At 40.0% G+C, this 25,625-nt stretch overlaps 1 long non-coding RNA gene across 1 annotated transcript; it reads right to left on the bottom strand.

Annotated features, from left to right (window-relative positions):
• Positions 1 to 13,709: 13,709 nt before the first annotated feature.
• Positions 13,710 to 14,327, bottom strand: LOC127129317 (uncharacterized). Its single transcript, XR_007806296.1, has 3 exons — positions 14,170 to 14,327; positions 13,976 to 14,057; positions 13,710 to 13,851 (listed from the first exon to the last, which is right to left on the bottom strand). It is a non-coding gene; the product is annotated as an uncharacterized LOC127129317 (long non-coding RNA).
• Positions 14,328 to 25,625: the final 11,298 nt, after the last annotated feature.

The following is a 25,625-nucleotide window of genomic DNA, read 5'->3' as shown; positions in this document are numbered from 1 at the left end:
CAGATAGTTTTAGTCAATTTGTCCTAAATTTCAATATGATTGATATGGACAAATCTCTTCCTGAACTGCTCGCCGTGTTAAGAACTGCCGAGCAGAATCTGAAGTCAAAAGGGAAGTCCATTCTGATGATCGGAAATGGAAAGAGACAGAACAAAAGGCCCACTAAGCATGGTGATAAAGGGAAAGGTAAGGAAGTTGCCAAACCCAAACCCACCGTTGATGCTTTGAAGCCTAATGGAGGCATAGCAAAAGAAGGCACCTGCTTCCATTGCGGTAAGACCGGACACTGGAAGAGAAACTGCCCAAAGTACCTGGAAGATAAGAAGAATGGAGTAGAGACTTCAACTTCAGGTATTTTTGTTATTAATTCATCTACTTCTGCATCATGGGTATTAGATACTGGATGCGGTTCTCACACTTGTACAAATATGCAGGGGCTGAAAGGGAGTAGAGATTTGGCAAAAGGTGAAGTTGACCTACGAGTTGGCAATGGAGCAAAGGTTGCTACTTTAGCCGTAGGATCTTATTAACTTTACCTAGTGGTTTTATAATTCAGTTAGAGAACTGTTATTATGCACCTGCAATTAGCAGGAATATTATTTCCATTTCTTGTCTGGACAAGTTTGGTTTTTCATTTATAATAAAGAACAATTGTTGCTCAATTTATTTGAATGATATATTCTATGCTACTGCACAAGTGAGCAATGGACTATATGTCCTTGATCTCATAATGCCAACTTATAACATTAATACTAAAAGGATGAAACCTAATGAGTTAAATCCATGATGAGTCACGTTGATCTTCCAAACTCCATTTGCGAACATGCACTATTGACAACAGCTTACACACTTAACCATGTTCCATCCAAAAGGTTAATAAGACACCATATGAGATATGGAGTGGTAAGAAACCACATATGTCTTACATGAAGATTTGGGGTTGTGAGGTTTATGTGAAACGACAAATTTCAACTAAGCTTGAACCCAAATCTGACAAATGCTTATTTGTGGGGTATCCTAAAGAAACAAAAGGGTATTACTTCTACAATCCTTCTGAGGGCAAAGTGTTTTTCGCTCGAACTGGAGTTTTCCTAGAAAAGGATTTTATTTCCAAAGGAACCAGTGGGAGGAAAGTAGAGCTTGAAGAAATTCAAGAATCACAAAGCACACCTATGGAGGAATTAGAGCAGGAAACACAAGAAGTTGTGGAAGAGCAATCTGCTCAAGTAGAACAAAACCAGCATAGGTCAAGCAGGATACGTCAACTACCTGAGAGATATGGATATCTCATAACTGATCAAGGTGATGTATTACTCATGGATCAAGATGAGCCTGTGACCTACCAAGAGGCTATAACTGGTCCCGAGTCTGAGAAGTGGCTAGAAACCATGAAATCTGAAATGGATTCCATGTACACAAACCAAGTTTGGACCTTGGTAGAGCCTCCTGTAGGAGTTAACCCTATAGGATGCAAGTGGGTCTTTAAAAAGAAGACTGACATGGATGGTAAGGTACATACCTATAAGGCAAGACTGGTTGCAAAAGGATATAAACAAATTCATGGGATTGACTATGATGAAACCTTTTCACCAGTTGCAATGCTTAAATCTGTTCGGATTTTACTTGCTATCGCTGCATATCATGATTATGAAATATGGCAGATGGATGTCAAAACTGCTTTCCTTAATGGAAATCTTCTTGAGGATGTGTACATGACACAGCCTGAAGGGTTTGACATACCAGAGGAAGCCCAAAAGATATGTAAGTTACAAAGATCAATCTATGGATTGAAGCAAGCTTCCAGAAGCTGGAATCTTCGTTTTGATGAAACAGTAAAACAATATGGATTCATCAAGAACGAAGATGAGCCTTGTGTCTACAAGAAGGTTAGTGGGAGTATGATCGTTTTCCTGGTATTATATGTAGATGACAAATTACTCATTGGAAACGATATCCCTACCCTACAACAAGTAAAGTCTTGGTTGGGGAAATGCTTTTCTATAAAGGACCTAGGTGAAGCAGCCTATATATTAGGAATCAGAATCTATAGAGATAGATCACAAAAACTGCTTGGCCTAAGTCAGAGTACATACATAGACAAAGTGTTGAGACGCTTTAATATGCATGATTCCAAGAAAGGATTCATACCTATGCAACATGGCCTGTGTCTATCAAAAACACAATCCTCTTTAACTAAGGAAGAAAGGGATCGCATGAATAAGATTCCATATGCATCTGCAATAGGATCTATCATGTATGCCATGTTATGTACTCGACCAGATGTCTCGTATGCTTTAAGTGCAACGAGTAGGTACCAATCTGATCCTGGTGATGCTCACTGGGTAGTTGTCAAGAATATCCTTAAGTATTTAAGAAGGACTAAGGACTCATTCTTGATATATGGAGGTCAGGAAGAGTTGGCTGTAATTGGATACACCGATGCTAGCTTCCAGACAGATAAGGATGACTTTAGATTGCAATCTGGTTATATGTTTTGCTTAAACGGTGGCGCTGTGAGCTGGAAAAGTTCAAAGCAAGATACAGTTGCGGATTCTACAACCGAGGCCGAGTATATTGCTGCCTTAAGTGCAGCAAAGGAAGATGTTTGGATCAAAAAGTTCATTAGTGAACTTGGCATAGTTCCTAGCACTGTGGATCCCATTGGTCTCTATTATGATAACAATGGTGCTATCGCACAAGTCAAGGAGCCTAGATCTCACCAACGATCCAAACACATACTTAGGCGTTATCATCTCATTCGAGAGATAATAGATAGAGGAGATGTGGAAATATGTAAAGTACCTACACTTGACAATATAGTTGACCCACTGACAAAGCCTCTTGCGCAGCAGAAGCATGATGGCCATACTAGATCAATGGGCATACGGGGTATGCCTGATTGGCTCTAGTGCTAGTGGGAGATTATTGGTGTAAGCCCTAGAGGCCAATACATTTTGGTACTTGTATCGAATAATAAAAGGCATTCTCTTTATTATGGTTGATTAATAAAGTCCCTGGAATAGATAGTCCGTTTAATGTATTAAGTGTGACTTAATCATGAGAACACATTAAACATAAGGACACTATTCCTAAAGTATCCGTAGTCGAGCTTTAGTGTGAAGTGGGATAACATTAAAGCATTAAGACTATTATGTTTGTAGACTGATGATCACATCTCATGGATCATGGATAAAGAGTTATCAAGTCTTAAACATAGGTATGAATATTAAGAGTAATATTTATACCGGATTGACCCGCTATGAGAATACTATATAGAAAGTTATGCAAGGTGTCATAAGTTATTCTCATGGTGATAATAGTGTATTCCACTCTTCAACCTGAAACCACTATGGACCCTAGATGTAGAGTCGAGTGCTTTATTGCTGATCCAACGTTGTCCGTAACTGGATAACCATAAAGACAGTTGATGGGTACTCCACAAAGCATGTTGAGGGACATGAGTGACCTAGATGGAATTTGCCCATCCTGCATAACAGGATAAATGTCTATGGGCCCAATATTGAACTGGACAAGGATGACACGGTCTATGCCTTGTGTTCAATATAGACATAAGGGCAAAAGGGTAATTATACACATAAGTATTATCACAGAAGGAATTGTCAGATCACATGACATTTTCGTGTCTTGGGTAGCAGTGATGTGTTGCTAGATACCGCTCACTGTTTATTATGTTAAATGCGTGATTTAATATAATTGCCAACGTCACGAAAACCTACAGGGTCACACACAAAGGACGGATTGATGAGAGATAGAGTAACTAAGGAATACCGTAAGGTACGGTGCCCTTAAGTGAGTTATAGAGCATCGTTAGGTACGATGTACTTGAGTAGAATACGAAATATGGTAAGGTACCATGAGCTTAAGTGATTTTGGGCATATTATAAGATATGGGCCAAAATACACTTAAGTGGGCTTTTAGCTTGAAGCCCACACAAGTGGTTCTATAAATAGAACCCTTGTGCAGAAGCAAAAATTTGCGGTTGCATTATTTTCGTTTTCTCTCACTCTCTCTCTCTCTCACTCAAAGCCTTCATTCGTACCAGCTAGCACTGAGATTGAAGGAACCCGTTCGTGTGGACTGAGTAGAGACGTTGTCATCGTTCAACGTTCGTGATCGCTTCGTGGATCTGCATCAAAGGTTTTGATCGTCACAAGAGATCTGCACCAAAGGTTTCAGTCGTCACAAGAGGTAAATATTCTATCACTGATCATGACCATTCGTAAGGATCTCTAAAGGAGAAAATTTTAATTTCCGCTGCGCTTTGGGTCGCAAATTCTCCTTCATAAAGAACTTGAGTTCTCCCATCAGACTCATTTCAAACTCTACTTGCATTTACTTAGCAAATTCCTTACATAAAGTAGCATTAGCAAAACCAAATATGATATCGTCCACATAAATTTGAACAACAAGATTATCATTTTTGAATGATTTACATAATAAAGTTATATTAACCTTCAATCTGGTAAAATCATTTTCTAAAAGAAAATTGCTTAGTCTTTCATACCATGCTCTAAGAGCTTGTTTCAGACTGTACAAATATTTCTTAAGTTTGAAAACAAAATTTGGTTTTTATAATTTTAAAAACCAGGAGGTTGGTGTACATACACTTCTTCAGTTATGTAACCATTCAGAAATGCACTCTTAACATCCATTTGATACAAGAAGTCGCGGAGGAAAAAATCACAGAGTCGCCACCATATTTTATTCATTCCTAAGGAATAGGAGAAATTATGATAAAACCCTAAAGGAAATGATAAGACGATCATCACAATCAAATATGGGTTTGGGAGTCAGTTAAGTGAGGGAAAGGTGTTATGCACCCCTCACCTCCGTTTTACTCAACGGGAACCTTCTCTAGCCTAGGATTTAATGTGTTTGTTTGCTAAAGTTTGTTTGCATCTAGCATCTCTACTTGCTTTCTATTTACTTAGAAAAAGAGTGATTACAACAAGATAAAATGGAAAAAATGTTAGTTTTAGGTTAGAGGACTTGCCAGGATTTCGCAACCTTATGCCTACGTATTCTCACCGAATGGTAAGAAAGTCAGAGTCTATATAGTTCGCATGTTTGTTGGTTGGTTGATTTTTATTTATGAAAAAAGGGTTTCCTTGGTTTTGAATTTGATGCACAAGGGGAAAATGATTAATTTGTCGCACGGGGCAAAGATGGAAGGATTTTTCACACGAAGCGAAAAAGAAAAGATTTGATGTGTGAAAAATGTTAAGTTAGTTTGATTGTGAAAATATGTTGTGGTTTATGTACGGGGTGTGATATTATTTACAGATAAAACATATTTTATTATTTTTGATATTTTGTTTATTATTATTATTTGTTTAAAGAATCAAGTAACCCAATAGTTTGAGTAACACTTCAAATATATTAACCAAGAAAGTTAAATTAGAGAGATTAATTTATAAATTTAACTAAATAACTAAACTTAAGACAAACAATTATACCCCTAATTTAAATGTGAAATAATCTAATTAGGATAAATTAAAGGACTAAAATAGGAGTTAATCTTAAGATTAAAACTAAATTAATACCTACGTTAGAAATTGAATTAAAAATCAAATAGGACTAAAGGGGGGTGCTAAGAGATGAGTGAAGGGTGATTAGAAAAGGACAAGGCTCAAGGCCCAGTCCACGTCTCTAAGAGTCCTAATTGTACTAACTTAATTAATAAAAAAAACTCAATTAATAAAGAGGAAAATTCTCAGATGAAAACAAACTTAATATTTATATACACAATCAATCACAATTTTATTATTAATTAAAAAATAAAAATATGAATCCAATTAAAAATAATCACAACTAACTCATTAATCCAATTAAAAATGAATTAATTTAAAATAAATTTAAAATTTTCTCATTTCTTATTAAATGTTTTTAAAAATATGAATTTATATGTTTTCATACAAGTATTTCAGAGGGCGGCGCCCCATGTACCAAGAACCTCCATTCAATGGCCAAGTGCCACGTATCAAAACAAGGCAAAGAATGATCGCATACTTCTTATCCATCTTTCTCTTTTTCTCTTTCAAGATAAAACCACAATCCATTTTTCACAAGTTAAATTGAAGAACAAACGTAATCCAACATATTAGAGAAATCGAAGAAAAGAGGATAACCGAGTGGAGCGGAGGAGATTAGTGGGCCAGCGGACTTCGAACGGCGACGGAGGGAGCTTCTTGATTCGGTCGCAGATTTCACGATGGATCTTTGAAGACAAAGAGGGCGACGAAGACTGGTGGCTTTGTCGACGTCTTCCGGTGTGAGAAGGTCCCTGGTGGTTTGCGGCGCGAAGATGATGGTCTACGGTGGGGATGGTCGATGGAGGAGATGGCGCGGCGAGTGATTTCACATGGCAGTAGCAGCGGTTGCGTCACATTGGCCTTTACTTCTCCTTCTTCTCCATTTCCAATAGTTGTTTTTATGATTTTGTTGTTGGAATATTGTTGTTTTGACTTTCGTTGGTGAATTTATTTTGTTCTACTATAATGTTGTTATTTTGTTGATGGTGATATGGGATGATTCAAGGTTGGTGGTTTTTGATTGTGTTATTGTTGAGTGAGGTTTGGAGATTGGTGGAGGAAAAGATTGATTTTCGGCTTGGTTTATGAAGGAGTTTATGTTTTGAGTTTCTTTTTTGTGAATTTTGTGGTGTTAAAGGAATGTTAGGGATGGAAGTGTTGTGTTTTTTTTGTTGAATGATGATTTTGTGAAGGTATGGTGTTAGATTAATGGTTGGAGATAGGTTGGTGACTTTGATGTTTTTGGTTTATGATTGCGAATGGTTCTTTTTTTACGGCATAAGCAAAACGTGAAGAGGTAGGTTTTCCAGTGTGTGGAAATTGGTATGGTTGAATGCTGTAGTGGTGGATACAAAACGTGTAACATGATTAGGATTTGTTGTCCTATTTTTTTCTTTGTCAATGAGAGTGAGAGAGTATGGTGGATGACTTGTATGTGTAAAACGGGTACATCAATGAGTATTGTAGTGTGGAATTATATACAATGTGGATGAAAATGTGTATGTGAATTCTAAGAGAAAAGTTGGTGTATGAGAGTGTGTATGAATATGTACCATGTGTTTTTTTTTGTGTAAGAACCGATGGGCATTGGTGTAAGAAACTTGGTCTATTATACATTAAAAAATTAGGTTAAAGTCAAAAAGTGAACGTAAAAAAAAATTAAATTTTAAATCTGAAATAATTTGATTAAGATTCTTTGCATTTTTAACGAATTAAATCTTTCCTAAAAACTAACTTGCTCTTCAAGATGTGAAAAAAATGCTACAAATAACAAATCAAATTTAAAATCTTCCTTTTTTTGGATTAAAAATACATAATAGTGAAAATATTAATTTTTAAAAAATGATTAAAAATAAAAATGGAAATAATAATTAAAATTTAAAAAACAAGCTTTGACCTCTTTTATTAACTTTTGACTAAAAAACAAATATAATTGACAACAATGGGGTTTAAACAACAACCTTACACACTTGTACCTCCTTGAATCTCACCTTACTATCAAATGGGTTATCTCATTTATTCGAGATAAATTACAGCTAAAGCTCATATAATAGTAAAATTCTCCGACAAAATTGGAGTATGACACAAGATGATGTTATGATTTACAGCAAAAGAAATTTAGAGACAAATAGACTCTAACCTGACAACTGGTGCAAAGGTCTCAGTATAGTCAATCCCCTCTTGCTGACTATAGCCTTGTGCAACCAGTCTGACCTTGTTTCTTACCACTTCTCCTTTTTCATTTTGCTTGTTTCTGAATACCCATTTGGTCCCAATGAGATCAATTCCTTTGGGTTTTGACACAAGAATCCACACATCATTTCTGGAGAATTTGTTCAGTTTTTCTTGCATTTCCAGAATCCACTAAGTGTCCAGAAGTGTTTCATCAACTAATGTAGGTTCTATGAGGGATACCAAACCCATGAGTATTTCTTTAGAAAGTTTGAATGATGATCTAGTTATGATTGGTTATGTTTTATCTCCCAAAATTAATTCTTCAGAGTGTGAGGATATTTGTTTGTGCTTTTTCATAGGAGTCTGAACTTTAATAATTTCTGGTTGAACAATTTCAGAGTCTTTTGCCTAATTATCTTTAGCTTCTAAAATTTTACCTTCAGAGCCTGAATAAGTGGTCTCTAGATCTACAAACTTCTCAAGTAGCTTTGTCATATTTCTTTATGACATTTTCGGAATCCACATAAGCTTTTGAAAGAATTTCTTCCTCAAGTTTAGAAAATTTTCTTTGAAGAGCGGAGTTTTCATTTTTCAGAATACATTTTTCTTCGTCCAAGGTGGAAAAATCTTTCTTAAGCTTACTATGTGCTTCATATTCAGATACTTGGACTTGTTTCAGATCCTTATATTTGTTCTAAAGCTTCTAATATTTTTCCAGAATTTCAGAAAGACGAGATTCTAATTTAGAGGGAGATAAGATAGGAAATACCTCTTCAGAGTCTGACTCATATTTTGATTTTGATTGGATCTTTTCATCAGATGTTATTGTGCTTTCCATCAACCCCACATTAGCTTGCTCTTCCTCCGAATCATCTTCTGAGGATTCAAAGTCATCCCAGGTAGCCATCAAACCTTTCTTATTTCCTCTGAAGTCTTTCTTCTTTGGTCTATCTTTCCTTGGCTCAGAACACTTATTCTTGTAGTGATCTGGCTCCTTACACTCAAAGAAAATAACATCTTTTCCAGCACCTGACTTCTTTGGTCCAGATGTAGACTCAGAGCGGCCGCCTGTCCTTCTGGAGCTTCTGAACTTGCCTTGCCTTTTCTTCCCGAGTTGATTAACTCATTTGGAAAGAAGGGACAATTCATCATCTTTTTTAGAGTCTTCTTCAGAATCCTCTTCTTCTTCAGCTTGAAATGCTTTAGTCTTTTCAAACTTTCCCATAGATTTTAGAGCCACAAATTTAACTTTTCTTTGAGGCTCATCCTCTTTAAGCTCTATCTTATGACTTCTCAAAGAACTCACAAGTTCTTCAAGAGTTGTGTTATTCATATCCTTTGATAGTTTTAGCACAGTTACCATATGCATCCATATCTTGAGTAAGGTTCTAATAATTTTCTTAACATGATCTGCAGTTGAGTAACCTTTGTCCAGAATCTTCAGTCCTGCAAAAAGAGTCTGAAACCATGAGAACATGTTCTTAACATGTTCCGTATATTCCACCTTGAAGGCTTCATACTTTTGTATCAAGGCAAGCGCCTTGGTTTCTTTTACTTGAGCGTTTTCTTCATGAATCACCCTTCGAGAATCAAATATAGACTTTGTTGTGTCTCTATTTATGATCTTTTCATACTCAGAGTATGATATAACATTTAACATGATTGTTCTTGCTTTATGATGATTCTTGTAATCTTTCTTTTATTGATCATTCATCATTCTTCTTTCTACCTTATTACCACTGCCATCTACAGGTTGAATGTAGCCATCAACTACCATGTCCCATAGATCCACATCATGACCGAGAAAAAAACTTTATATTCTATCTTTCCAATAGTCAAATTTTTCTGTATAAAAAACTGGGGGTTTTGCACTATAGTGGTGTCTCTTTCATTGTTACTAGCGGGTGCAACTATTACACCGTGAAAAATACTTGAGCGCACTGCACGCTCGAAGATATAACAGACTCACCACTAAACTTTATTTATTCCTGAAGGAAAGTGTAGTGGTAAATTTATGACCACTGGGCTATTGGTTAACTCAACGTCAATAAAACCAGAGTCGCAACCGCGCTTTTATTATTTCCAAAGAAAAAGGGAAAAAGTACGAACAAAACCCAAAGATAAGAAGTTTTAAAATCAAAACTAATAAAATGTCAGAGATTATAGGTAAGGGGGTTGGTTACACAGATGGAATGTATTAGCACCCAAAGTGTCTTAGGTACTCCTGGGGAGCCCTTTTTGTGTGTACTTATTTTAGTTGAAAAGATGTTCGTTTTAAAAATAGAATGAGGGGATGAGAAAAGAATTCATTATTTACAGTTTGTGTCTGACAAGAATTTTGGTCTTATGTTTACGTACCAACATAAATGAGGGATCAAAACCCCGTAGTTCGTGGTAAAAATTTCAAAGATGTGTGGATTGATTTTGTAGATGTTTAATTGGCTGCATTGTATGGTAAAACACTAGCTGGATTCTAATGTCTTGACTGATGTCATGACATGCTGTGGAGATGTTTGCTTGACTGCATTGTATGTTAGAATATCTAGTTGTACTCTGATGTCTTGGCTGATGTCATGACATACTTGAGTAGTATACTGCAGGTTTAGCTAATACAGGATTTATTGAATGTCAAACTGGATGTTATTGTCATACCCCGATTTTGGTCCTAAATTTTTATGTTTGTTTGGCATGCTTGGCCTAACCTTACTTTGGTTTTATATGAGGATTGGTTTTTGATCCAAAGTCATGGTGTTGTGATTGTGGATACATCTATGGTCTGGGTCATCTGAACAACCAAGTTTCTTGTGTTTCTAGCCACTTGCCAGTCATGTTATTGGTTCATGGATACTATGTCAAAACCCTAACCTTATGGTCTCATTTCATGGCCTTGTTCATGTACATCAAAAGTCATCCAAGTCATAAAAAAAAACAATTTGGAAACCAACTTCAAACCATTTGTTAATCCATTTCAATTTATTTCATGTCATTTTAAACCATTACATGTGATTCCATACAAGAAAATACAAAATTTGACATTTTTGACCAATTGTTGACTTTGGTCAACAGTTGACTTTTTGGTCAACATTGACCAAAGTCACCCAAAACCCTTTTCTATTGGCCCTCATCCTATTCTTCATGTCATCGAGGTTGGGCTGAACATCTACACTTTGCTGAAATGTACCATTTAAGTCCGTTGACATAACTTGGGTTGAATGAATAGGTTCATTTGGCGCTTGTTGATGCATTCCATTCCCATGAGGTATAACGTCACCCTCACTCCGTAATAAGCTTGAACACCAGGCTTTGAAGTTCGCCTCCAGTTGACCAGCCCTAACCTGAACTACTCTATTGATAACATAGATTAAATAAAGTGGTTCATCAGGTGCAATGAATGGGAGCAAGGCAAGAACCTCTGTGCAGTACGTTAAGAGAGCTATTACAAATTTGTTCCATTTTGGATTATCAAATTTTCGCACTATTGAGGACATAAATTCATTCCTCGACATCCGGTTCCCTCGGACGAGCTTGTATATTCGAGAAACCCCAACTCTTGATTGTGTGATTGAGTCAGACTCAGGTTTCCCTTTTCCAGAAACAGGGATCTTAGATGGGGTCTTGTGGTTAACATTTTCATCAGGAATAACACAAATAGCTTGCATGAACATAAAGGACATTTGAAGTCCATCACCCAAGCGGCTTTCAAAAAATGCAGGATACTTCTCATTCATATTCATTAGGAGATGATGAGCCAATTTTGAATTTGACTCCAGAGGATCTGTTTCAAGTGCTATGAGATATGGAATACAGGTGATGGGATGAACAAGACCTTGGCGCAGCACAATTTCAACAATCTTCAAGGCTGATTGTCGAACTTGTTCATCACAATCCAAACATCGGCCCAAAATATTATCCCAGTACAACTGAACAATACCCCCACATATGCTTGTATCTCCAGCCCCGGCAGCAACAGGTACACTCTGCCCAGCTCTGACCGAGTGACCAGGCACATTATCATCAACTTCTGCTTCCATTTTGCTTTCAGCGTCAAGAAGATACTCGAACATGTTTTGCAATGCTTGAATCTTAAGTCGAGCATCAGCATGAGAAGACAGTGTTTCCTCCAGTATCTTTCCAATGTCATGTTCTAACATAAATTCAGGCCTTGCAATTAGAACATATCCTAGTGCCTGCGATGATCTAACCTTAAGAGAATAATCATCCACGGCAAGATACTTCATAAACAAGTTGAGGCTCCTTCTGACATCAACGAGTTTATTACCAGAGCTTGCTAGCAAACAGTTGCCATAACGAATAAGTAAGCCGATACAGAAGAGAGATCGCCCAACTTGCTGTTTGTTTACAATTGCCTGGGTATCCAAACATTTGAAGAAGACCTGGATAAGATGCTCAATTACATCTACCCCCTTTCCAGCAATCTTACTCATACTGCGAAGGCATTTGATACAAGCATGGACAACTGTCAAGAAAGAGCGTCGAAGAATCATCTGCTTCAAATCTTGTTCAAGTTCATACACGATACTGAGAGGTAACTTACGTAGCAATGGCAACACAGCATCAATTATAAATGTTATACTCTCAAGTAGCTGTGCGACCATGCTATTGTCAACCTGAGTCTTCAGATATGGCTGCAAAGTAATGACATACTGGGAAGGGTTAGAAGCTGGTGCACAGAGAGTTGGGTCCACAAGACAAAATGCATGCAAGACTAGCACATGTGATTGCGGTGAAAAAAAATCAAGAGTCAAATTGCGCTTTATTATAGTTACAAGAAGCTGATTATTTGGCAATCTCTTCAGCATTTTAATGATTTGCTCAGTTTTCTTAGCCACCTCTAGTGGAACAGTACTACCATCTTCAAAGACCTGAGTTTGTGAAGCAGAAGGCTCCTCAAGCCAGAACTCATGTAATGTTTTGCAAGCATCATCCTGCAGCATCCATGTTCATCATCAAGCCAAGGCATAACAGCTACAATGAGGTTCTTAATGAAAGCAGTCAAGTTGTTCAGTCCAAAACAGCATGAAATAACTTGGCAAATGCAATCCATCATCACCAAACAACATGACCACCAGATCTACAATAAAAGAATAGAGACAAGTGATTTTCAAGGCATTGGAAACCTAAACCTGTTGACTAGCTGGAAGCAACAATTAACCAAACCTCTCAACCAAGTCATAACCAACAAGAAACACCATCAATGCACAAGACATGAAGTGTTGTTGACATACCATGAAACTAAAGCCTTAAGTTTGTTGTCAATGTCCAAGTCATAATCTGTTGTGAGCATAAGCAAGCAGGACCTAATGCGAAATTGCAGCCAACATTGCCTAGCTGAAAGGTCATCCTACAATACAAAGACAGTCCAACAATTATCCAAAAGCTCACCACAAGACAAACAAGGTCCTACAACATGAAGCATGCCAACTCAAGCACATGGTTTTTTCCTTGCATTTCAATAAGAAATCAAACCATGCTTAGCCACTCACCTGCTGAACTGAAAAATGATCCAACATGACATTGCAAGACCAAGTGAGCAGCAACATTACACCTTCATCACAATGTGCACACCTCAAAGCCAAACAGTTTCCAAGCTTGCATCATAGGCTACCAGGGCTAGACCTTAGCTTGAACATGATAGGCCAAGTTCATGTTGCAGCAAGAGAAACAAGTGAGGGCAAGGAATTGAGTGCAAATAGTGGGATTAAAACTTATAAGGCATTGAACCAGAACATGAGACAAAGGACTCACCTACCAAACTATGAACCAAGACAATCTTACAATAGCTGTCGTAGCAAGGCCAAAGCAAATGCCTGCATCAGGTCATGCAATAACTATTCCTAAGGGCATTCCACAACATCTAGCAGTAAGGCAAACTAAGATACCAGACCTGTGATACATCCTGCTATTCCAATGCAATAGAAGTTAATGAACCTACCTGCTACAACAAGGCTACAGTGCAATCAGCATGTAAACACTGCTATAAAATCCTGGAAATTCAGCAACATTGAGACTTAACTGAACATGTTCACAAGTTAGTAACATCAACATTCTCCCTACCATGCCATCATGCACAGGCCAAAATTGAACCAAATGTATACCATAATCCTGCACCAAGCAAAAAGATGCAAGAAAACATGAGCTAATGGCTAAGTCGAGATACCTTGATCATAACTACATGGCATTTGATTTTGACCAATTCAACTAGTATTAATCCTGTAATTATCAGTACCATTTTATATTTGAAACACATGCCTTGCTTGCCTTGCAACACCATGACTGTACCAACTTGCATCAAGCCAAACCACCAAAACCTGTTTCAAACTCAAACGGAACCATGAAGTCCCAAGCAACTACAGCTAACAGACCTGACTTGCAGCAGTACCAAGATCTCAAAACAAAATCAGCAAGAGAAATAAACATTACCCTCTGTAATAAGATGTTAAACCATGAACAAGGATGCATCAAACCAAGCTCACCATTTTTCATTGCAGTAAAAAGGCAAAATTAATTACCAAGCAGTAAAAATTCAAGAAATTCCCAAATTGGAATAGAGATGAAATTCAAGGAAGAAAGCGAAGGTTCAGATTACCATTTTCGAACCTAGCATCAAAGAGGTCAATCCAATTTCTGAGCATCCAAAGTGCTTTGCAAAGTTACCTTTCTGGAACAGCAAAGACCGATTCAAAACCCTAAGCTGGGAGAGCATAAAAAGGAGAAAGAGAAATCAGTAAAAGGAGGCGACGATTCGAAATCACAACGGAACTTGGAGGCAAAAATCTCAAGCAAAGAAAACCCTAAAATCCCAAGACTGATTACCTGGAGGCCAGCGTTTGCACGTCCTACACCGCCACCACCGCGACTCTTTGTAAGAGCTTCTTTTCTCCTTCTTTTTATCCTTCTCATGTGCTTGTTGATGAAACATTGTGAGAGTTGAGAGAGATTGAGTCGCTGAGTTTTGAGAGCGTGAGAGGGTTTCGTTGATGAGCGATGTCATAAGAGGGACGAGAGGGGCGAGTGCGTGAGATTGCCATTGTTGGGAAAGGGTGAGTTCGTGAGTTTGGGGAGAGGTGGAAGGAAGACGAGTTCCTGCTTCGTCGTCTCCATTTCGTTCTTTTCTTTTTTTAATTTTTTCTATTTTCTTTTTATTTAATTTAATTTGTTTTTTTAACAGAGATAAAAAACATAAAAATGTTTATATGTTAGTATTTTCTTTTATTGTTCTTAATCTTTTTTTATTTTTTATCCCGGTTTATATATTTAACATAGTATCACAGTAGCAGATGATCATAAGTGGTCTGGTGAAGAAGGGTAGTGTGTATATTCTTGAGTGGGGTGGGTTTAATACTCATGTGTGGCATTTTTTGGCATTTTATTTCTTTTAGCTATATTATTTTTTCTTTTAGCATTTTAGTTTCTTTTTATGTTTATGCCTTTATTACACTCATATGTTCATTTTGTTAATAATGTAAAGTTGTTGTATTTTAATTTAATTCAAAACCATTTTAAAACTATAAAAATCATATTTTTCTCGATTTAATATCGAGCCCATTTTTTCACACCCTTGTAAGTCGATTGCTTTTTAAGCATCGCCATCGACCTCACATAGCTTACTCTTGGGCTTCCTTACAATGAGACATGTCCCTTGCACTTACACTCATACATTGTTTAATGCTTCATTATTTCATTCTTTGATTATTTTGATTCGATTATATACTTGTTTATATCTTACTTGTTTGATTAACTGTGGCCTACTTGTATGGTGTATGAGGCATGTATTATTATTGTTTGTTTGCCATGAACAATCCCCATTCATAACAAATGTATCCCTCTCCCATGAAATGTATAATATTTTTTTCATTCTTTATTCATCTGTAAATACAAGAATTAAAATGAGCATTCGATAACCATTTCAAAGCAAGATCAAAACCTCGATCCAACGTCGAGTAATCATTTTTTCAAAACCTAACAGAACCAGCACGTATTCATCCACCCTTTTGTAAGTCGATTGCTTTATGCATCGCCATCAACCTTGTAAGCCGATTGCTTTATGCATCGCCATCAACCTTGTAAGTCGATTGCTTCATGCATCGCCATCTACCCTTATCCCTAGCACTTCTCCTTGCTCCATTCGTCGATCTTTGTTCCGATTAGGTAGCACCCATTAGATAGAACCTTTTGTATGATAACATAGGTAGGATTCCCATATCCTTTTGTATGATAACATAGGTAGGATTCCCTTATTCTTTTGTATGATAACATAGGTAGAATTCCCATATTCTTTGCATGCTAACATTAGGTAGATATTCCCATTTGTAAATCCTAAACACTTAAGTACATATTGCATGACAACTCTAGGGCAGAGCTTCCCCCACTTCTAGACCTTTCCGAGCGTCTCCGATCTTGTGGCATGTAGTCCATCCTACTGCAAAGAGGTAACTGCCTAAGACTCGATTCAGCGAGCTGCGACACCTACTGCTAGGGTGTGTACACATTGCCCACTCTCCTTTGACACAACTGGTGTCCTCCTTTGTAAGTCCATATTCAGATGGCAAGCCCTATGCAGGGGAACTACGTCGCCCTGATTCTCATACCAGATGAGGTACGTAGGCAGGAGATCGTGCGAGATCTCTCCGGGCACCCCTTTTCTTTTTTTTGTGTGTGTTTGCTTGACAGTTGCTAGGCTCGAGTTCCCGACTCCTTAGTAACTTGTTGCTTGTTTCTTCTTGTGTGTGTTAGGATATGGATGTAAGCCCAGCGATTGGCATTCCGTATCCTATTGTTGTTTGTGTGGAGTCTGACATAAGTCCAGCGATTGGCAGTCGGTTTCCTACCATGTTCAGATGGCAAGCCCTATGTAGCCGAACTACGGCAACTCTGATTCTCACGTTCAGATGAGATACGTAGGCACAAGATACGATGTCTTGTCGAGTTTGATTAACGACTAACAACTAATCCTTGTTTGCTTTCGCCCTTATTGCGATCTTTTCTCTCGCCCTCGTTGAGATCGAGACCTTCCCTTTCTCTTGCCCTAGTTGCAATCGAGACCTTTGTTCCTGTAGTTAGCCGAACTACATTATGCTCTGATTCTCATTCCCGATGAGATATATAGGCATAAGACGCGATGTCTTAGCGAGCACACATCTCTTTAACCCCTAGGTAGCCGAGCTACGAAGACTCTGATTCTCATATTCAGATGAGATACGTATGCAGTGGATGCGACATCCGTGCGAGTTATTTCTTTGACCCCTTTCTTTTAGTAAATAGTACATTAGATAAACACACACCCTTTAGACAAGAAACAACAAGAGTGGATCCCGTAGAGTACTACGGATGCGTAGGGGTGCTAATACCTTCCCTTCGCATAATCGACTCCCGAACCCAAGATTTGGTTGCGAGACCTTGTCTTTTCCTTTCCTTTTCTTCAGGTTTACTTCGAGCGTTTCCTTTCCCTCCTTTGGGATAAATAACGCACGGTGGCGACTCTTCTGTCATTTTCTTTCGCCGGTTGTTTTTTTTCGCACCTCCTGTATTTTTCAGGCTGCGACAGCTGGCGACTCTGCTGGGGACCCGGTTTCCCTAAGCGAGTCCCTCCTAGCTTTTGTAGGTTTCTTGTTTGTTGGGTGTTTATTCTTTTGTACAGTCGTTTACTTTCCGCAATTACCTGCTTTATCTTATTGCATTCATGTACATAGGTTTGTTGTATTTGTGGTTTATGTGGGTTGTTTGTTTGTTGGGTTGGGACTGTTCTATGAGAGATAAGCCCACTACCCAGGCTTGAGTGTACACATAGGTGTTAGAGTGGATAGTCATGAGGCTTGCGTGGTATGTTGCTACGTTAAGTCGTTCATGAGACCCACATTCCAGACGAGGTTTCTGTTGGATATATTTTGTCCTATGGGTGTTCCATAACGACAGATATTCCTTTAGAAATCGTCGACTCTGGTGACCATTTCCCGAGAAGTCAGTCGAGGCCTCTCCTCCGAGACGCGTTTATGTTAGCTCTGGTGGGCGCATTCTCGCTGCTCAATCCGAGGACCCCGAGACTGGGAACTTGCTTTAGGATATCCTGTTGAGGGGAGTCAGCGGAGGTCTTTTATCCCGTAATAATGCCAAACCTTCAGTGATAAACGTATTATTCTCGACTGAAGGGCTAAAGCTGACAAACTTCTGTTCTTAGAACCTACCAGTGAGGGGCGGGCTAAATTCAGGAAAACCTTAACCTCCAACCAACCCGGTTTTCTGGAGCAGAGTTTTGATCTTATTCTTCAGTGGGTTTTCTCTTCAGACAGTGCAACCCGACAGATGTTCAAGCAGATACAGCAGTCCTGATCTCCATGTTACTGCATTGCATCACATCATTCTGCATTCATATCATTTAACACATGTTTATCTATTCCCAGGGGTTCATATCTTCTTCTTGATTCTAGTCGGGATTTTCTTCTTACACCGTTTATCAAATGTGAGACTGGAATCAAGGGGGTAGAATGCCTTTTGGAATTGATAAACATGTCAGTGCATTTGCATATCCCATAACATGCCACAATGCTGGGGCAGTCTTCTCAACACTGCATCAGAAGATCAAGTTCCCAATCAATGGAAGAATTGTCACCGTCTGTGGTGAGGAGGACATACTGGTAAGTAACCTGTCTACCTTCAAGTACGTAGAGGTAGAAGGTGAAATTCATGAGACTCTCAGTCAGGCCTTTGAGTCAGTCCAGATCAAGGATGCAGCTCCGATGGAAGGGGTTAAAGCAGGAGCTCCTATCTCATCTTTCAAGCAGGCGTAAGCCTTGGTGGTTTCAGGTGTTGCTCCCGGTTGGGGACGTCTGTTGGAGTTACCAATGAAGGACGACAAGTTCGGGATTGGGTATCAACCAGCGCTGACTTCTACAACTTCAACACTTCAGACTCGTCAGGGGCCGATTACTTTCTCTAGTGCTGGCGTCATCCAATATGGCCAGATCTCGGCGATCAACGATGAAGATGGGGATAGTGATTGCGACATCGACAACTGGGTGCGTCCGAGGATCCCTGGTGAAGTCATCAACAATTGGTCTACCGAGGAAATTGTCCAAGTCACTCTTCTAGAGGAGTAATTTTTCTTTGTTTATTCATGCATGTCCAAGTCTTGCGTTCCGCCCAGGGCGTAATGACTCATTGTAGGGCTCATCTATGTGAATACCTGCATTGTTTATCATAAATGAAGGACGTCTTTTGCATTCAAAATCTTGTTCACTGTTTTTCTATTTTTACAGTTTTCAAAATTTCAAAAGAATAAAAATATTTGGAAATGTTTTGTTTAGTTTTCACTCACTGTTCACACTCATAAGCACATACCATCACTCATGCAGATGCACATCACCGGATCCTATTGATAACAGTTCTGCTATGGCTCGCTTCGACTTCGAAAATCCAATCTTCCAAGCTGAAGAAGAGGGTGATGAAGACTGTGAACTCCCTGAAGAACTTGCCATGCTGTTAAAACAAGAGGAAAGGGTCATTCAACCGCATCAAGAGTCTACTGAAGTGATTAATCTTGGCACTGAGGAAGTCAAGAAAGAAATCAAGATAGGGGCTGCTTTGGAAGACGATGTAAAGAAGGGGTTGATTGAACTGTTGCGAGAGTATGTTGACGTCTTCGCTTGGTCTTATCAGGATATGCCAGGGCTTGACACAGACATTGTGGTACACCGTTTACCTCTCAAAGAGGGGTGTCCTCCGGTCAAGCAGAAGCTCAGAAGAACAAGACCAGAGATGGCTGTCAAGATAAAAGAAGAAGTGCAAAAACAGTTGGATGCAGGGTTTCTAGCGGTTACCAATTATCCGCCATGGGTCGCAAACATCGTTCCAGTACCTAAGAAGGATTGAAAGGTACGGATGTGTGTCGACTACCGGGATCTGAACAGAGCCAGTCCAAAGGATGATTTCCCATTACCTCACATCGACGTTTTGGTGGATAACACAGCTCAGTTCTCGGTATTCTCCTTCATGGATGGCTTTTCTGGCTATAACCAAATCAAGATGGCACCAGAAGACATGGAGAAGACAACTTTCATAACCCCATGGGGGACCTTCTGCTACAAGGTGATGCCGTTTGGTCTGAAAAACGCTGGGGCAACATATCAACGAGCTATGGTGACTCTATTCCATGATATGATTCATCATGAAATCGAGGTTTATGTGGACGATATGATTGCCAAATCTCAGACAGAAGAAGAACATCTGGTGAATCTGCAGAAGCTGTTTGAGCGTTTAAGGAAATTCAAGCTGAGGCTTAATCCGAACAAGTGCACTTTCGGGGTGAGATCTGGAAAATTGCTGGGTTTTATTGTTAGCAGAAAAGGGATTGAGGTGGATCCTGACAAAGTGAAAGCAATACAGGAAATGCCTGAGCCAAGAACGGAGAAGCAAGTCCGTGGTTTCTTAGGGAGGTTGAATTACATTGCAAGGTTCATCTCTCACCTAACAGCCACGTGTGAGCCAATTTTCAAATTATTGAGGAAAGATCAGGCTATCAGGTGGAATGATGATTGTCAAAGGGCTTTTGAAAGGATAAAAGAGTATTTGCAGAATCCCCCTATCCTCATGCCTCCAGTCTCAGGGAGACCGCTGATTATGTACTTGACAGTACTCGACAATTCCATGGGTTGTGTTCTCGGTCAACACGACGAGACAGGTAGAAAAGAGCATGCCATCTACTACCTGAGTAAAAAATTCACAGACTGCGAGTCGAGATACTCAATGCTTGAAAAGACATGTTGTGCACTTGCATGGGCTGCTAAGCGATTGAGACAATACATGCTGACTCACACAACCTTACTGATCTCCAAGATGGATCCAGTCAAGTATATATTTGAGAAGCCATCTCTCACCGGAAGGGTTGCTCGTTGGCAAATGGTACTAACAGAGTATGATATCCAGTATACATCCCAGAAAGCCATCAAGGGGAGTATTCTGTCGGACTATCTTGCTCAACAACCGATTGAAGATTACGAGCCAATGAAGTTTGATTTTCCAGATGAAGACATCATGTTCCTCAAGATGAAAGACTGTGAAGAGCCAGTTGTTGGGGAGGGACCTGATCCAGACGAAAAGTGGACTTTGTTATTTGATGGGGCCGTCAACGCCAAAGGAAGTGGAATTGGCGCTGTCATTACTACTATAAAAGGTGCCCACATGCCTTTCACCGCTCGTCTGACCTTCGAGTGCACCAATAATGAAGCTGAGTACGAGGCCTGTATCTTGGGTATTGAGCAAGCCATTGATTTGAGAATCAAGACTCTGGACATCTTCGGAGATTCAGCCCTAGTGATCAATCAAGTAAATAGTGATTGGAACACTCTCCAGCCTACTCTGGTCCCCTACAGAGATTACACGAGAAGACTGTTGACTTTCTTCACAACAGTAAAGCCGTATCATATACCTCGTGATGAGAACTAGATGGCAGATGCTCTTGCTACTCTATCCTCCATGATCAAGGTGGTTCGGTGGAACCATGCTCCTAGGATCGATGTTATGCGCCTTGATAGGGCCGCGTATGTGTTTGCCGCTGAACTAATGGTTGATGACAAGCCCTGGTATCACGACATCAAGTGCTTTCTGAAGAATCAAGAGTACCCTGCAGGGGCATCCAACAATGATAGAAAGACTTTGAGAAGATTGGCAGGCAGTTTCTTCTTGAACAAAGACGATGTGCTGTATAAGAGGAACTTCGACATGGTTTTGCTCAGATGCGTGGACAAACACGAGGCGGACATGTTAATGCAGGAAGTTCATGAGGGCTCCTTCGGTACTCACGCCGGCGGACATGCAATGGCTAAGAAATTATTGAGAGCGGGTTATTACTGGATGACCATGGAATCTGATTGTTACAAATATGCTCGGAAGTGTCATAAATGCCAGATTTATGCTGATAAGGTGCATGTACCGCCGAATCCTCTGAATGTGATGTCTTCGTCGTGGCCGTTTGCGATGTGGGGCATTGACATGATTGGAAAGATTGAGCCGACTGCTTCCAATGGGCATCGCTTCATCCTTGTTGCCATCGACTATTTCACCAAGTGGGTCGAAGCAGCATCATTCGCGAATGTCACCAGACATGTGGTTGCCCGTTTCATTAAGAAGGAAATCATTTGTCGCTATGGGATTCCCGAGAGAATCATTACTGATAATGGTTCCAATCTCAATAACAAAATGATGAAGGAGTTGTGCCAGAACTTCAACATTCAGCATCACAATTCTTCCCCCTATCGTCCTAAGATGAACGGTGCTGTTGAGGCAGCAAATAAGAACATAAAGAAGATCGTGCAGAAGATGGTCGTTACGTACAGAGATTGGCATGAGATGCTACCCTTCGCCTTGCATGGGTACCGCACTTCAGTACGTACGTCGACCGGGGCGACCCCTTACTCCCTGGTGTATGGTATGGAAGCAGTCCTACCTGTTGAAGTGGAGATTCCTTCTCTAAGAGTCCTGTTGGATGTCAAGCTAGACGAAGCTGAATGGATTCGAACAAGGTTCAATGAGTTGAGTCTTATCGAAGAGAAGCGAATGGCAGCCATTTGTCATGGGCAGTTGTATCAGAGTCGGATGAAGAGAGCCTTTGACCAGAAAGTGCGCCCCCGATGTTTCCAAGTCGGAGATTTGGTGTTGAAAAGGATCCTTCCTCCTCAGACAGATCACAGGGGCAAGTGGACTCCTAACTATGAGGGACCTTATATTGTCACCAAGGTCTTTGATGGAGGGGCCTTAATGCTCGCAACGATGGATGGTGAAGACTTCACTTCCCCGGTAAACTCAGACGCAGTTAAAAAATACTTCGCATGAGATAGACCCGCTGGACAGTAAAAAGAACAGTCCAGGCAAAAATGGGCATCCCGACGAACCAAGAAAATGAAAAGGTTCGGGAAAAAGTTAGGGACTAAAATTAAAAGATTGTACACCCGGTAAGTTGAAAACCTGAAAAGGCAACTTAGGCAAAAATGGGTATCCCGGTGGATTGAAAACCCGAAAGGGCGATCCAGGCAAAAGTTAGGGATTAAGCGAATGACTGCGTTCTGAGTTAGTTCTGAATCTCATCTCATGTCGATGACTGGAAACTTTCAAAAGGAAGAAAACAATCTAATCATCTTTTCAGAAGGCTGATCATCTGGAAGATCGTGAAGACGAGCGAGTCATAGCAGAATTGGAACCCAATAGAAATCCATTTCACATTGCCATTAAATTATTTTCTGTTTTTTATATTTCGTGCAATTACCTCTTTCCAGGGATTGCTTCCTGATGTAAATGCCTATTCAGAGGCCATTCAATCAATAAAATCATGTGATTCAGTACATCTCTGTGTTCATTGTCATTTTACTGTTTTGTTTGCAAAAATGACGTCCGAATTTTTGATAAACATTGCATCATGACACATAAGGGCTTTACAGGTACATGCTCAATAAACATTTAAAATTGCTGTAAATTTTAAGTGCTTTGGATCGTCTATTCAGAACAGATACCTTCGGGGCATTTCCTTAAAATCCCCTGCAGATGACCGTGAATATCTTCCCCAGTGAAGTCACCAACAGACGAATCCGGTGTCTTATCCCTGCAGAGCTGATCAGAGTGTTGGATTCTTCAATCCCCATCAGTTTCTCACTACGGTGCTTCTCAAGCATGTGTTTCAGACTATACACTCCCTGGTAGAGTTAACAGTGCCAGACTGTATATCCCCAGCGGAGTTAACAGTGCCAGACTGTATATCCCCAGCAGAAGCAGCTGCTCCTCAGAGTTCGATGTCAGATCGAGGATTTCAATCCCAGATCGATGATCTCATTCCTTGAAGCAGAATCTCGGTACCGTATCGGTGTTTGCTTCCCCTGCTGAGTCGTCTCTCTCGCAGATTATGGTTGCCAGAACCACTGTCGCTTCCCCCAACAACAGGTTGGCAGCGCCGTTCTCTCCCCAGTCAGAGCCTCGGCATCTCGCCATTGCCAGAACACCGCGCGGCCGGTCATTTCCCCACATAGTTCATTATGTTGTGCATCTCCAACAGTAGTGCCAGGGTCCAGAAGATTATAATCATTTCCCCAACGGGATTCCTTGCTTCAGCTTGGCATTTTCCCCAGCATTTCGCATCCCTGCATGTAGAATCATATTGCATTGCATCCTCCCAAATCGCGTAGCATTTCCATTCTCATGGAGCATTACGCCATTGAAAAATTCAAACATACGCATGTAAGCATAAAACATTCTCGGTATCCCAAGTGATAAGCCAGAAGTTTGTTTCCAGTGCTCAGACTGAAGGTTGTTCATGACGTATTATCCCCAGCATAGATCGTTGGCCCACGTGCCGCCTCAGTTATCATTTTCCCTATTTCTGCCGATGCTGACAGGCATGAAGTTTTCCGGTATTCAGACCGAAGTGGCATTCAGGCCAATTTTCCGGTATTCAGACCGAAGTGGCGTTCAGGCCAATTTTCCGGTATTCAGACCGAAGTGGCATTCAGGCCAGTTTTTCCGATATTTAGATCGAAGAAGTTTCCGACATTCAGGTCGATGCAACTTGTGGCATTCAGGCCAGTTTCCGGTATTCAGACCGAAGTGGCATTCAGGCCAGTTTTTTCCGGTATTCAGACTGAAGTGGCATTCAGGCCAGTTCCCGGTATTCAGACCGAAGTGGCATTCAGACCAATTTTCCGGTATCCAGACCGAAGTGGCATTCAGGCCAGTTTCCGATTTTCAGATCGAAGAAGTTTCCGACATTCAGGTCGAAGCACTTATGGCATTCAGGCCAGTTTTTCCGATATTCAGATCGAAGAAGTTTCCGACATTCAGGTCGATGCAACTTGTGGCATTCAGGCCAGTTTCCGGTATCCAGACCGAAGTGGCATTCATGCCAGTTTCCGATTTTCAGATCGAAGAAGTTTCCGACATTCAGGTCGATGCAACTTGTGGCATTCAGGCCAGTTTCCGGTATTCAGACCGAAGTGGCATTCAGGCCAATTTTCCAGTATCCAGACCGAAGTGGCATTCAGGCCAGTTTCCGATTTTCAGATCGAAGAAGTTTCCGACGTTCAAGTCGAAGTACTTGTGGCATTCAGGCCAGTTTTCCGATTTCCAGATCGAAGTGGTGTTCAGACCAGATTTCCGGTGATCAGACCAACATTGATACTCTCATATTCCGATGCTTAGTGTTCAGACTAATGTGCGGCGTTCAGGCCATGGGTATTCCTGTGTTACCATTTATTTTGGTATCCAGGTCAACTTTTTGTTTCGGTACTCAGGCCGATTTTCACCGTACCAGACGGATTCTTCTTTCGAGATTGCTTCTTTGCCGATTCTGACAGGCATTGTTAATTGTTTCATAGGGATTCAAGATCAAAATCCGGGTCTTCTTAGTATTTAACCATCTCCCACTATGATCATATGAAGAACGTTCTGCTTCATATTCTCTAGTTGAAGACGCTTAAATAGGGGCAGCTGTCATACCCCGATTTTGGTCCTAAATTTTTATGTTTGTTTGGCATGCTTGGCCTAACCTTACTTTGGTTTTATATGAGGATTGGTTTTTGATCCAAAGTCATGGTGTTGTGATTGTGGATACATCTATAGTCTGGGTCATCTGAACAACCAAGTTTCTTGTGTTTCTAGCCACTTGCCAGTCATGTTATTGGTTCATGGATACTATGTCAAAACCCTAACCTTATGGTCTCATTTCATGGCCTTGTTCATGTACATCAAAAGTCATCCAAGTCATAAAAAAAAACAATTTGGAAACCAACTTCAAACCATTTGTTAATCCATTTCAATTTATTTCATGTCATTTTAAACCATTACATGTGATTCCATACAAGAAAATACAAAATTTGACATTTTTGACCAATTGTTGACTTTGG

This window comes from Lathyrus oleraceus, chromosome 1 (genome assembly GCF_024323335.1).
Source record: "Lathyrus oleraceus cultivar Zhongwan6 chromosome 1, CAAS_Psat_ZW6_1.0, whole genome shotgun sequence".
NCBI classification, from domain to species: domain Eukaryota; kingdom Viridiplantae; phylum Streptophyta; class Magnoliopsida; order Fabales; family Fabaceae; genus Lathyrus; species Lathyrus oleraceus.
This window is presented reverse-complemented; position numbering and strand designations above follow the sequence as displayed.